This window comes from Heterodontus francisci, unplaced genomic scaffold, assembly GCF_036365525.1.
Source record: "Heterodontus francisci isolate sHetFra1 unplaced genomic scaffold, sHetFra1.hap1 HAP1_SCAFFOLD_43, whole genome shotgun sequence".
NCBI classification, from domain to species: Eukaryota; Metazoa; Chordata; class Chondrichthyes; order Heterodontiformes; family Heterodontidae; genus Heterodontus; species Heterodontus francisci.
Genome location: NW_027141852.1, coordinates 2,171,755 through 2,187,038, shown reverse-complemented (window position 1 = coordinate 2,187,038; position 15,284 = coordinate 2,171,755). Strand labels below are relative to the sequence as shown.

The following is a 15,284-nucleotide window of genomic DNA, read 5'->3' as shown; positions in this document are numbered from 1 at the left end:
TGGGTACATTTTTCCCGCCCTTGACCAGAGATTTGAACATCGTGTCCCTCTGGACCCAGTCCATTGTTGATCCCCAGATGAAGCGGAAAATGGCTCGGGTGACCACCACACTTGAGTGCCTCTGCTGCCTGGGATTGTCACCCCCTCTCATGCTCGCATCCTTCCTAATAGACTCAGCAAAGGGTTCAACACAGCAAACAAACAAGACAGGGGAGAGAGGACAGCCCTGTCTGACTCCAGATTGGATCAGGAAACTTTCCGATTCCCACCCATTGATTGAGACTGCGCTACTGATGTTTGTGTAGAGCAGTTTGATCCAATTGCAGATTCCCTCCCTAAACCCCATTTTGGAAAGAACGTCCATCATGTAGGTGTGCGATTTCCTGTCAAAAGCCTTCTCCTGGTCCAGGCTGATGAGGCAGGTGTCCACCCTCCTGTCCCGTACATAGGCGATCGTATCCCTGAGTAGCACGAGACTATCAGAGATCTTCCTGACGGGTACAGTACAGGTCTGGTCAGGGTGAATCACCAACTCCAGAGCAGACTTGACTCGACTGGCTATGACTTTGGACAGAGTTTCAGCTCAGTCATTCAGGGACCTGGAATTCACACAGTTTGAGCCCATGCTTACCCGAACCCACTTCTGATTGGTCACCCTCTTCTTATTCACATGTCTTAACCAATCACAGAGCCTTGAATTAGAAAATGCAGCCAAGCATTGGCTTAAATTGTCGACCTGACAGAATATTTTAAATCGAAAAAGCCTCCAATTTCAGTGCAGTAAAGAAGCGAATTCCTGGAAAATCTATGTCCAGTAGCTTGGGGTCCAGGCAACTGAAGGCAGGACCGCCAGTGGTGGAGCTTCTCAGCCTTTTGGCTAAGATCAAGTGTAGTATCTGTTCTTATCAGTACTTACTTGGCAGAGGAGAAACCATGATCAGTGGCTTTTGATCCTGGGTAGGCTTTGAGTAAAATGGCTATAACTAATCTTTGAGCTTCAGGCCAGAGAGTGCGGAACACCATTCGGGTGGTGGTGAAGGACAAGGAAGGAGATGCACTGGTCGATCGCACCTTCTTCATCAAGAAAATCCTCATCGATTGCTGTGGATTTCAAGCTAGGCACATCTTCTGCCTGCAGGATTTCCCCAGCAGTGGGTATATCGACATGACATTCAAGAATGTGGCGGGGTGCATCAAGTTCCTGAAGGCGTTCAAGGAGAAAGGGGACCGGGCGCCGCTGTCGATCCTCCCAGTGGAGCCGCTCTTCACGCTTCCGTCACAACATGACCGGGTGGTGACAATTCACCTCTCCAACCCCCATGTTCCTGTGGTGGATGTACTCACCTTTCTCGCCAGGTACGTCGAGGTGGCCAGCACTGATGTCAAAGACCCCTTTGGGATTTGGACCAATAAGCGGCAAGTCAAGGTGACCTTGACGGTCGATGCCAATGGAGCCATCATCCACCCTCCCTCCAGCTTCGCTATCAGGGGAAGTCGAGGCTTCTTGGTCTACGCTGGGCAGCCCAAAGTTTGTAGCACCTGTGGCAAATCTGGTCACGTGGCAGCTAACTGCAGCACGGTTGTCTGCAAGAACTGCAAGAAGGAAGGCCATCAGACCAAGGACTGTAAGCAGAGTAAGTGTTGCAACCTGTGCGGTGCGGCAGGCCATCTCTACAAAACCTGCCCCAAACGCTGCCTCAGTTATGCTCAGGCGGCAAGGTCCAAGGAAAGGCCGGGAGAAGGTTCGACGAAGGCGTCCGGTGTTGGAAAGGAGACAAGCAACCTTCTCTGCAGTGAGGAACTTCTACCTGAGAAGGAGAAGAAAGGGAAGGCAACTGAAACCAGCAACCCGGCACCTACCCTGCACCCTGAAACCCCTCCTCCACAGACAGAATCAATGGAGGAGGAGGCAGCAGATGGACAAACAGGTCAGTGGCAGTTTGTCCAAAGGAAAACCACAAAGAAAAGACCTCCAAAAGCGGAACAGGCCACCACCCAAACCAGTGGCAAGAGGAGGCTACCGTCTGAGACAGACTACAGCAGCTCCTCTTCACTGAATGAGGAAGTGCCGGAGCGACAGCACCTTCAAAAGAAGCGGCAGAACTCAAAAGGAGCTGGAAGATAAAGCCCCCCAGCCCCCGGGCACTGGAAGCTGTGATGGGCCTGTCAAGCCCCAAACCCAAAGCGCCACACCTAGCGACATGGCCAACACATCCCAGCTCTGGGACACTGAGAGCAAAGACACATCTGGCGCACTTCAGCTCTGGAAAGCCGGCAGCAGTGATGTTTTCGAGGAGGAACAGAGGGGAACAGCAGAGAACAGCCCAATCCCTGCTGCCAACAAGACCCCCGCCCCCCCACCGATGTCACCTCAGTGGAAGAAACCCTGCATGAAAAACCAGGAGGGGTTTCTGAGCCCAACGAGTGTGAAACAGCTTGCGTACACTATGGGTATACAGGAACATCCTGAAGGACTGGGACTAGCAAGGACAAATGGTATGGGAAGCAACAACTAACTTTAAAAAAATGGGTATAAGGATTGCTTCAATTAATGTGCGTAGCATTAAATCCACTATGCGATGGATTACCTCGCCAAGGTCAAAGCCGACCCCCTGTTTCTGCAGGAGTGTGGAATACCACATCTCAGCACCGACAGGCAGTGGTCGCAATGGTGGTCCCACGGGCCATCGATCTGGTCAGGGGGTAATGATTGCCATTCCTCCGGCCTGGGTCTTCTGCTGCGGGGAGGTAACTTCAACATCTCCGAAGTTAAGGAGGTGGTGGGCAGTCGCCTCCTCATCGCAGATGTAATGTACAACAATGCTTCGCTCTGGTTGATCAGCATGTACGCCCCGTTTCAATGCAGCGAACGGTTGACCGTCTTTAGAATTAGAATTAGAATTAGAACTAGAACATTACAGCGCAGTACAGGCCCTTCGGCCCTCGATGTTGCGCCGACCATCTGACCTACACTATTCCATTTTCATCCATATGTCTATCCAATGACCACTTAAATGCCCTTAAAGTTGGCGAGTCTACTACTGTTGCAGACAGGGCGTTCCACGCCCCTTCTACTCTCTGCGTAAAGAAACTACCTCTGACATCTGTCCTATATCTTTCACCCCTCAACTTAAAGCTATGTCCCCTCGTGTTTGCCATCATCATCCGAGGAAAAAGACTTTCAATATCCACCCTATCTAACCCTCTGATTATCTTGGATGTCTCTATTAAGTCACCTCTCCTCCTCCTTCTCTCTAACGAAAACAACCCCAAGTCCCTCAGCCTTTCCTCATAAGACCTTCCTTCCATACCAGGCAACATCCTAGTAAATCTCCTCTGCACCCTTTCCAAAGCTTCCACATCCTTCCGATAATGCGGTGACCAGAACTGCACGCAATACTCAAGGTGCGGCCTCACCAGAATTTTGTACAGCTGCATCATGACCTCGTGGCTCCGAAACTCGATCCCCTACTAATAAAAGCGAACACACCAAATGCCTTCTTAACAGCCCTATTAACATGGATAGCAACCTTCAGGGATTTATGTATCTGGACACCAAGATCTCTCTGTACATCTACACTACCAAGAATCTTCCCATTAGCCCAGTACTCTGCATTGCTGTTACTTCTTCCAAAGTGAATCACCTCACACTTCTCCGCATTAAACTCCATTTGCCATCTCTCAGCCCAGCTCTGCAGCCTATCTATGTCCCTCTGTACCCTACAACACCCTTCGACACTATCCACAACTCCACCGACCTTCGTGTCATCCGCAAATGTACTAACCCACCCTTCTACACCCTCATCCAGGTCATTTATAAAAATGACAAACAGCAGTGGCCCCAAAACAGAACCTTGCGGTACACCACTAGTAACTCCACTCCAGGATGAACATTTGCCATCAACCATTGCTGCTGGCAACGTGCAGGCCAGTCATCCTAGGCGGTGACTTCAACTGCATCATCGATGCAGCTGGGCGATCTGGCAGAGACGACAGCAAACTGGACGCTATGTCCAGATTCCTAATAGAAACAGTAAAAGATGCAAAACTGCACGACGTATTCAGCAAACCTGCAGACAATGTGCAGCGTAGATAGACATGGTCAAGATTGGACGGGTCTGCCCATTCCAGGATTGACTTCCTGTTTGTGGCCCATGCCGTCACGGTCAGATCCATTGACGTCAAGCCGGTGTTCTTGTCTAACCACTGCCTCGTAATGGCCGACTGTCACTTATAGGACGACTGGCGGGTTGGCAGAGGGACGTGGAAGCTCAATGCTACACTGCTAAACCCAGAGAACGTTGAGGAACTTAAAAGGGATTACAAAGGTTGGAGAACCGTGAAACCCCTCCTGAGTCTCCAGTTCACAGGTGGGACGCGATCAAGGAGAACATCAAGAGGTTCTATCTCCTCAAAAGGTGTTCAGAGGGCGAGAGAGAGACAGAGGGAAATGTCCTGACTCCAGAAAAGTATGCAAAATCTGCTCCGGCTACAGTCGATGGGGGTTGAGGTCAAGGAGGACCTCCAAGTGGTGAAGAGAAAGCAGGCCTCGCTCTTTGCCACGGAGACCTCCAATATAATCTTCCGGTCCAGAGTCCACCCCATTGAGCAGGATGAGATGTGCCTGCATTACTTCTTCAAAAAGGTACACAGAGAGAGCTCTGTTATCAGCAGCCAGAAGGAAGAAGATGGCTCGGTAACATCTTCGCAGTCCGACATACTAAGGATCAGCAAATCCTTTTATGCTGGCCTGTATGACGCGAAGCCCACAGACAGAAGAGCCTCCCAGTCCTTCCTGTCATCTATCACAGAGGTCTTAGATGACAGCAGGAGGGAGAGACTGTACAAGCCGCTAACTCGGGATGAGCTAACAAAGGCCGTCAAGTCCTTCGAGACGAATAAAACTCCCGGAAGCGATGGCTTACCGGTTGAGCTGTATTGTGTCCTGTGGGACTGGGTTTGCCTGGACCAGCTGGATGTATACGAGAGTATGCTCCTGGCCGGCAGCATATCAGAATCCTTGAGGAAAGGCATCATCACCCTCATTGACAAGCGGAACGGGGAGAGGGCAGAAATTGGAAATTGGCAGCCCATCTCACTGCTTAATGTTGACGACAAGATTCTGTCCAATGTCATAGCCAGTCGAGTCAAGTCTGCTCTGGAGTTGGTGATCCACCCTGATCAGACCTGTACTGCACCTGGCAGGAAGATCTCCGATAGTCTCGCACTACTCAGGGATACAATCGCCTATGTACGGGACAGGAGGGTGGACACCTGCCTCATCAGCCTGGACCAGGAGAAGGTTTTTGACAGAATATCACACACATACATGATGGACGTGTTTCCAAAATGGCGTTTGCGGAGGGAATCTGCAATTGGATCAAACTGCCCTACACAAACATCAGTGGCGCAGTCTCAATCAATGGGTGGGAATCGGAAAGTTTCCCGATCCAATCTGGAGTCAGACAGGGCTATCCTCTCTCCCCTGTCTTGTTTGTTTGCTGTATTGAACCATTTGCTGAGTCTATAAGGAAGAATGTGAGCAGAAGAGGGGTGACAATTCCAGGCAGAGGAGGCACTCAGGTTAAAACCTCCCTCTACATGGATGACGTCGCGGTCTTCTGCTCGGACCCGATGTCTGTGTGCAGACTGATGAGCATCTGCGACCAGTTGAAACTGACCTCGGGAGCCAAAGTTAACCACGGCAAGAGAGAGGCCATGTTCTTTGGGAACAGGGCTTACCGATCCTTTGTCCCCTTCACCGTCAGCTCAGACTACCTGAAGGTGCTGGGAATATGGTTCAGAAGGGCCGGGGTGTGCACCAAAATCTGGGAAGAGCGAGCAGCCAAGGTACAACACAAGCTGAGCATGTGGGAGAAGCGATCTCTCTCCAATGTGGGTAAGAACCTGGTCATCAGGTGCAAGGCGCTCACGTTGTTGCTGTTCATGGCGCAGGTCTGTCCCATACCCCACTCCGGCGCTGTGGCGGTCACCCGAGCCATTTTCCGCTTCATCTGGGGATCCAAAATGGACCGGGTCCGGAGGGACACGATGCTCAAACCTCTGGATAAGGGTGGGAAAAATGTACCCAACATCACCCTCATCCTGATGACTACCTTCGTGTGTGGCTGCATCAAGCTGTGTGTAGACGCAAACTCCAAGTGTCACCACGTACTGAGGTTCTATCTGTCCCCGGTGTTGCGAAGCCTTGTCACATTGCCGCGGAATGCTCCATCCAGTTGGACTGTGTCGTTCCACCTGTCCTTCGTCGAGCGGTTTCTGCGGAAAAACACCTTTGACCACCGGTCCATCAGCCAGTGGTCTGCACAGAATGTCCTCAAGGCCCAACAGGAAAAGGAGATGGCGGATCCTCTTCCCCAAGCAGACCACCGAAGTCATTTGGCGGAATGCCTCATCACCAGAACCTTCAAACAAGCACCAAGATGAAGCTTGGCTGGTGGTGAGAAGAGCCCTCCCAGTCAGATCCTTCCTGCACACCCGAAGTCTCACCCCCTCTGCACAACACCCTCGAGGTGACTGTGGTGGGGAAGAGATGGTTGCCCACCTCCTTCTGGAATTTGTCTTTGCAAAGCAGGTGTGGAAAGAGATGCAGTGGTTTTTGTCGAACTTCATCTCAAGCAGCTCTGTAACACAGGAGTCTGTGCTCTACGGGCTGTTCCCAGGGACGCACACTGAGATAAACATCAACTGCTGCTGGAGGACTATCAATTCGGTGAAAGACACCCGTTGTTCTGCCCGAAACTTGCTGGTCTTCCAGCACAAAGAGTTGTCCACGACCGAATGTTGCAGACTGGCACATTCCAAGGTCCAGGACTATGTGCTGAGGGACGCACTAAAGCTTGGGACAGCCGCAGCAAATGTTCAATGGGAAAAGACCACTGTGTAAGGTCCCCCCACCAAGTTGAACGGATGGGCTGGGTCGATGGAAAACCCCTCGAAATGTATCAGGAAAATTTTCGTTTGCTGTAAAATGTATATGGCATGGAAAATGAAATGGAAGGGTTGTGAGGCAGCTCACTCCTGCAATGAAGGAAACTGACCTCCTTTGCACTGTTTGTAATTTTCGACTTGGTGCTGTTTAGAACTGTTTAGTCATGTACTTTTTACAGATTTTTATGAATAATGCATATTTTGGAAATAATAAAAAAAAGTCCAGTAACAAGTTAAAAACCTGTTTCCATATTCCACTTTTACTGTCACAAATTCCGGGCGCTATTTCACAAGCAGATTTAATTTGTCAATTGTTGTCAAATGTTCGAACTGGCGGTAAACAACTCTGTTCAGCAATCTATAATGGGACAAGTAACTCAAACTCCGTGTGGAACAAAGAACGAAGAACAAAGAAAATTACAGAACAGGAACAGGCCCTTCGGCCCTCCAAGCCTGCGCCGATCCAGATCCTCTTTCTTAACATGTCGCCTATTTTCGAAGGGTCTGTATCTCTTTGCTTCCTGGCCATTCATGTATCTGTCTAGATACATCTTAAAAGACGCTATCGTGCCCGCGTCTACCACCTCCGCTGGCAACGCGTTCCAGGCACCCACCACCCTCTGCGTAAAGAACTTTCCACGCATATCCCCCCTAAACCTTTCCCCTCTCACTTTGAACTCGTGACCCCGAGTAATTGAATCCCCCACTCTGGGAAAAAGCTTCTTGCTATCCACCCTGTCTATACCTGTCACGATTTTGTACACCTCAATCAGGTCCCCCCTCAACCTCCGTCTTTCGAATGAAAATAATCCTAATCTACTCAACCTCTCTTCATAGCTAGCGCCCTCCATACCAGGCAACATCCTGGTGAACCTCCTCTGCACCCTCTCCAAAGCACCTACATCCTTTGGAAGTAATAAATTATGGACAATTAGTAATTCCCCTTCACACAGGCTTCAGGGAGACAGTGAGAAGTCACTGAAATAGTTGCTTAAACATTTTAAATAGTTGCCATTCCTGTTACAAATGTTTTGGAATTAGACGGTAATCAGCCCTTTCACAGAGACTGTGGGTGGCTCAGAAAAGAGCCTTTGGCTTATTAGATGACATTTTGGCCGATTTACTTTTTCTGGGAGCTCTGAGCGCTGGTTTTTTTGGGCAGCAGCACGGCCTGGATATTAGCCAGCACCCCGCCCTGTGCAATGGTCACCCCTCCCAGCAGCTTGTTGAGCTCCGCGTTGTCGCGGACGGCCAGTTGCAGGTGTCGGGGGATGATGCGGATCTTCTTGTTGTCTCGGGCCGCGTTACCGGCCAGCTCGAGGATTTCAGTGGTTAGATACTCGAGCACAGCAGCCAGCACCCACAGGCTCAGCATAGTTGCCCTTTCTCAGGAGCCTGTGTACACGGCCCACTGGGAACTCCAGTCCAGCCCGGGAGGAGTGAGACTTGGCCTTGGACTGAGCTTTCCCGCTGGTCTTTCCTCTTCCTGACTTTTTTTATTTCCAAAATATACTTTATTCATAAAAATCTGTAAGAAAAAACAATACAGAACAGTTCCAAACATCATCGAGTCAGACAATACAAAGAGTGCAAAGGAGATCAGTTTCCTTCAATACAGGAGTGAATTGCCTCACAACCCTTCCATTTCATTTTACGTACCATGTACATTTTACAGCAAACAAATGTTTTCCCGATAAAGTTCGAGGGGTTTTTCTATGGATCCAGCCCCGCAGTTCAGCTTGGTGGGGGGACCTTACACAGTGGTGTTTCCCCATTGAACATTTGCTGCGGCTGCCCCAAGCTTTAGTACGTCCCTCAGCACGTAGTCTTGGACCTTGGAATGTGCCAGTCTGCAACATTCGGTCGTGGACAACTCTTTGTGCTGGAAGACCAGCAAGTTTCGTGGGGCAGACCAAATTGATAGTCCTCCAGCAGCAGTTGATGTTTATCTCTGTATGTCCCTGGGAACAGCCAATACAGCACAGACTCCTGTGTTACAGAGCTGCTTGGGATGAACCTCGACAAAAACCACTGCATCTCTTTTCACACCTGCTTTGCAAAGACACATTCCAGAAGGAGGTGGGCAACCGTCTCTTCCCCACCGCAGCCACCTCAAGGGCATTGTGCGAAGGGTGTGAGACTTCGGGCGTGCAGGAAGGATCTGACGGGGAGGGCTCTTCTCACCACCAGCCAAGCTACACCTTGGTGCTTGTTTGAAAATTCTGGTGATGAGGCATTCTGTCTAATGACTTTGGCAGTCTGCTTGGGGAACCATCCAACAGGATCCACCATCTCCTTTTCCCGTAGGGCCTTGTGGACATTCCATGCAGACCACTGCCTGATGGGTTGGTGGTCAAAGGTGTTTTTCTGCAGAAATTTTCCCACGAAGGATAGGTGGTACGGCACGGCCCAACTGGATGGAGCGTTCCGCGGCAATGTGACGAAGTCCATCCTTCTCAACATCGGGTACAGATAGAACCTCAGCACATAGTGACACTTGGTGTTTGCGTACTGGAGATCTACACACAGCTCGATGCCGCCGCACACGATGGTAGTCATCAGGATGAGGGCAATGTTGGGTACATTTTTCCCGCCCTTATCCAGAGGTTTGAACATCGTGTCCCTCCGGACCCGGTCCATTTTGCATCCCCAGATGAAGTGGAAAATGACTTGGGTGACCACCAGAGCGCAGGAGTGGGGTATGGGCTAGACCTGCGCCACATACAGCAACAACGTGAGCACCTCGCATCTGATGACCAGGTTCTTACCCATATTGGAGAGAGATCGCTGCTCCCACATGCTCAGCTTATGTTGTACCCTGGCTACTCACTCCTCCCAGGTTTTGGTGCACGCCCCGGCCCTTCCGAACCATATCCCCAGCATCTTCAGGTACTGTGACCTAATGGTGAAGGGGACAAAGAATTGGTCAGCCCAGTTACCAAAGAACATGGCCTCGCTCTTGCCCTGGTTAACTCTGGCCCCTGAGGCCAGTTCGAACTGGTTGCAGATGCACACAGACAGCGGGTCCAAGCGGAAGACGACGACGTCATCCATGTACAGGGAGGTTTTAACCTGAGTGGCTCTGCTGCCTGGGATTGTCACCCCTCTTATGTTCACATCCTTCCTAATATACTCAGCAAAGGGTTCAAACAGCAAACAAACAAGACCGGGGAGAGAGGACAGCCCTGTCTGACTCCAGATTGGATCGGAAAACTTTCTGATTCCCACCCATTGATTGAGACAGCGCTACTGATATTTGTGAAGTGCAGTTTGATCCAATTGCAGATTCCCTCCCCAAACCCCATTTTGGAAAGCACATCCATCATGAAGGTGTGCGATATCCTGTCACAAGCCTTCTCCTGGTCCAGGCTGATGAGGCAGGTGTACACCCTCCTGTCCCGTACATAGGCGATCGTATCCCTGAGTTACGCGAGACTATCAGAGATCTTCCTGCCGGGTACAGTGCAGGTCTGATCTGGGTGAATCACCAACTCCAGAGCAGACTTGACTCGACTGGCTATGACTTTGGACAGCATCTTGTAGTCAAAATTAAGTAGTGAGATGGGCTGCCAATTTCTGATTCCTGCCCTCTCCCCCTTCCGCTTGGAGATGAGGGTGATGATGCCTTTCCTCATGGATTCTGACATGCTGCCGGCCAGGAGCATACTCTCGTATCCTTCCAGCAGGTCTGGGCCGATCCAGTCCCACAGGGCCGAATACAACTCAACCAGTAAGGCATCGCTTCCGGGAGTTTTACTCGTCTCAAAGGACTTGACGGCCTTTGTCAGCTTGTCCAGAGTTAGCGGCATGTCCAGTCTCTCCCTCATGCTATCATCTAAGACAGCTGTGATAGATCACAGGAAGCTCTGCTGTCTGTGTGCTTCGCGTCAGACAGCCCGGCATAAAATGATTTGCTAATTCTTAGTATGTCGGACTGCGAAGACGTTACCGAGCCATCCTCTTCCTTCAGGCTTCTGATGAAGCTGTGTGAAGCTTTTGGAAGAGGTAGTGCAAACACATCTCATCCTGTTCGATGGAGTGGACTCTGGACCGGAGGATGATTTTGGAGGCCTCTGTGGCAAAGAGTGAGGCCTCCTGACTCTTCACCTCATGGAGGTCCTCCTTGACCTCGACCTCTATCGTCTGAAACACATGCGAAGTGCCAGATGCTGAAAGGTTTTTTTTTTAGATTAGAGATACAGCACTGAAACAGGCCCTTCGGCCCACCGAGTCTGTGCCGAACATCAACCACCCATTTATACTAATCCTACACTAATCCCATATTCCTACCAAACATCCCCACCTTTCCCTATATTTCCCTACCACCTACCTATACTAGTGACAATTTATAACGGCCAATTTACCTACTAACCTGCAAGTCTTTTGGCAGGAAACCAGAGCACCCGGAGAAAACCCACGCAGACACAGGGAGAACTTGCAAACTCCACACAGGAAGTACCCGGAATCGAACCTGGGTCCCTGGAGCTGTGAGGCTGCGGTGCTAACCACTGCGCCACTGTATAGGTTGATTACTATACTCACAGTATCTCAACCTGAGTCATCTAAAGGAACCTAACACACAAATAGTAGCACTGAGAGATTGTGAAAGAGTCCAAAACTCAGAGTACCAGACACTGACAGACACAATCTGAAAACTACACACACATGGATATAGAATTGGCTAACTCACAGGAAACAGAGAGTGGGGATAAATGGGGCATTTTCAGATTGGCAAACTGTAACTAATGGAGTGTCACAGGGATCAGTGCTTGTGCCTCAACTATTTATGGCCTATATTAATAATTGCATGAAGGCACTGAGTGTTTTGTTGCCAAATTTATGGACGGTACAAAGATAGGTAGGAAAGCAAGTTGTGAGGAGGCCACAAAGTGTCTGCAAAGAGATATAGATGGGTTAAGTCAGTGGGCAAAAATTTGGCAGATGGGGTATAATACGGGAAAATGTGAGATTGTCTACTTTGGCAGGAAGAATAGAAAAGGAGAATATTACTTGCATCAGAGAGACTGCAGATTGCTGCTGTACCGAGGGATCTGGGTGTCCAGGTACATGAATTACAAAAACGTTAGCATGCAGCTAAGGCAAGTAATTCGGAAGGCAAATGGAATGTTGGCATTTTTAGCAAGGGGAATGGAGTATAAAAGTGGGGAAGTTTTGCTATAACTGTACAGGGCATTAGTGACATCCCAACTAAAGGACTCCACACAGTTTTGGTCTCCTTATTTAAGGAGGGGTGCACATGCATTTGAATCAGTTCAGAGAAAGTTCACTCGGTTGATTCCTGGGATGTTGGATTGTCTTTAGTTTAGAGATACAGCACTAAAACAGGCCCTTCGGCCCACCGAGTCTGTGCCAACCATCAACCACCCATTTATACTAATCCTGCACTAATTCCACATTCCTACCACATCCCCACATTTCCCTACCACCTACCTCTACTCGGGACAATTTTTATGATGGCCAATTTACCTATCAACCTGCAAGTCTTTGGCATGTGGGAGGAAACCGGAGCACCTGGAGGAAACCCACGCAGACACAGGGAGAACTTGCAAACCCCACACAGGCAGTACCCAGAATTGAACCCGGGTCGCTGGAGCTGTGAGGCTGCTGTGCTAACCACTGCGCCACTGTGCTGCCCTATTGTCGATGGCTGCCCTTGATTAGACAATGCTCGCTAGGGATGAGCAGTGATCACATCGTCCAGTGGTTCGCCATGGATCTTGATATAGAGGGGCAGTGTCGGGGAGCAGGCTGGCAGAGGACCTTTGTCTTCCAGACATTTAGCTTAAGGCCAATTCTTTCATATGCCTCACTGAATGCATCGATCAGGGTTTGAAGCTTGGTCACTGGGTGTGCGCACCCACAGGCGTTGTCAGCGTATTGCAGCTAGATGACAGATGTTGGAATGGCCTTGCTTCTGGACAGGAGGCAAAGTCAGTTCAATAGTTTCCAACTCGTACTATAGAGTAGATCGACTGACACAACAGCTGGTGGGCTGAAAGAACGCTGGAACTACAAAAACTTGCTGAAAGCCACGACATATGTGGCTTCTTCGGCGCTGTCAAGATCATTCACGGCCCAAGTATCAAAGGACCTACCCCACTGAGAGCAAAGAATGGAGTGACACTGATCAAGGACAGAGAGGCAGTCAGCACTCATTGGAAGGAGCACTTTGAATATCTCCTCAATTGCGATGCCGTCTTTGATGTGAGTGCCCTTGACTACATTCCACAGCATGCTACCCACCATGACGTCAGCACAATCCTAGACTGACAGAGATTGACAGCTAAAAAAAAAATAAGGCCACCGGCATAGATGGAATTCCCACCAAAATTCGAAAATACAGCAGAGAAGCACTCTTGACACAAATACATCGTCTCACGTCTCTCATGTGGAAGGAAGAGAGCATGTCAGGGATTTCCGAGATGCCGTAATTGTGACCATCTTCAAAAAAGGTGACAACCCCGACTGTAGTAACTACAGAGGGGCAGCCCTGCTGTCCGTCACAGGGAAGGTCATCACAAGAGTCCTTCTCAACCGCCTCCTCCCCATGGCTGAAGAGCTCCTACTGGAATCACAATGTGGATTCTGTCAATCAAGAGGCACAGTGAACGTAATCTTCACAGCAAGACATTCCCAAGAAAAATGTAGGGAGCAGCAGCAACCTTTCTACATGGCCTTCTCTGACCTGACAAAGGCCTTCAACTCTCCAAACTGGGACGGATTATGGAACATCTTCTTCAAATTTGGCTGCCCGGAGAAATTCGGCACCATCGTCTGCCGACTGCATGACATGTAATCATTGGCAACGGACCTACCACTGACCTAATCCCAATGCAAACTGGGCTCAAGCAAGGCTGTGTCATCGCAGCAACGCTCTTTTCCATCTTCCTCCCTGCAACATTCCACCTCATCTCCTCACACTCAAACACAGTACCAGAGACTGACAGATACAGAATGGATGTCACACTCACAGTACCAGAGTCTGTAATATACAGAATGAATCCCTACTGCACCAGAGACTGAGAGCTACCGAATTACACAACACGCTCAAACACAGGATCAGAGAAAAAAGAAATGAAATTAATTGCACGCTCACATGCAATAGCAGAGACACAAGGACACAGAATCAGCCAATATGTGTCTTCCCAACAACAGCCAGGACATTTCCAGGGAGCTTTACATAAGAAGCGGCTCTTTCAACAGAAACTGGGGTTGGAGACAGTCTTTGGGAAATATACTTCCTGATTGCAGGAAGGGTGTTTGTGATTGGTTGCAAATGTTTAATCTGAGTGGATGGCGAAAGAGACCAATTAGACAATTACAATATGAAACCTTTGTGACATCACTGCCAGTCACCCAATCACAATCTTTATTTTCCCCCATCCCTCATTAGCATAGAGCTGTGGGATTGTCTATTTAATCCGCACTCGGAAGGGGTTTGGTTTATTTCTGTGTCTGAAATTGAGACTGAAGATGGTTGAAGAGAAGAAGAAAGCATTTCCTAAGAAGGGCGCCAAGAAAACCTTAAATAAACCATCAGCAAAGGGCGGCAAGAAGCGGAGAAAGTCGAGGAAGGAGAGTTACTCCATCTACATCTACAAAGTGATGAAGCAGGTTCACCCCGACACCGGCATCTCCTCCAAGGCCATGAGCATCATGAACTCGTTTGTGAACGATATTTTCGAGCGCATCGCGGGTGAGGCTTCCCGCCTGGCCCATTACAACAAGCGCAGCACCATCAGCTCCCGGGAGATCCAGACCGCCGTGCGCCTGCTGCTGCCCGGGGAGCTGGCCAAGCACGCCGTGTCGGAAGGGACAAAGGCGGTGACCAAGTACACCAGCTCCAAGTAAAACTGCACAATGGACTGAAAAACATCCCAAACACAACGGCTCTTTGAAGAGCCACCCACAATCTCTCTGAAAAAGCTGCATCCGAACATCTCTATTAAATCACTTTAAGATAATGTATAATATACTGTGTTTGTGTCTCCTGTCCCATGAACCCATAATGCGCTCATTCGCCTTTCCTTTTTTGCTTAAAGCTGTTATTTTTTTTGCACAGCCCCTGAATGACCGCTTTAACAGCTGCTTTCAGCGGGAAGAGTCAGACCTCCGTTCCTTCACTCTATTCCTGAAATGTGAACTGATTCATCATTTTATTTACAGTAACTCTCCGCAGTATAACAGCCCGGAATGGGATCATTATAGAGCAGATTAAGGGCAGTTTGAGGATTCGATCCGGCTCCCTCTTTTCAGAGAAGGACACTGGGCTCTGATTGAAGATAAACTGAACGTTTCGCTTCAGGGAAATG

General features: G+C 49.5%; 1 pseudogene; it reads left to right on the top strand.

The window, feature by feature from the left end:
* Positions 1 to 857: 857 nt before the first annotated feature.
* Positions 858 to 992, top strand: LOC137365029 (U2 spliceosomal RNA; annotated as a pseudogene).
* The last annotated feature ends 14,292 nt before the right edge of the window (positions 993 to 15,284 follow it).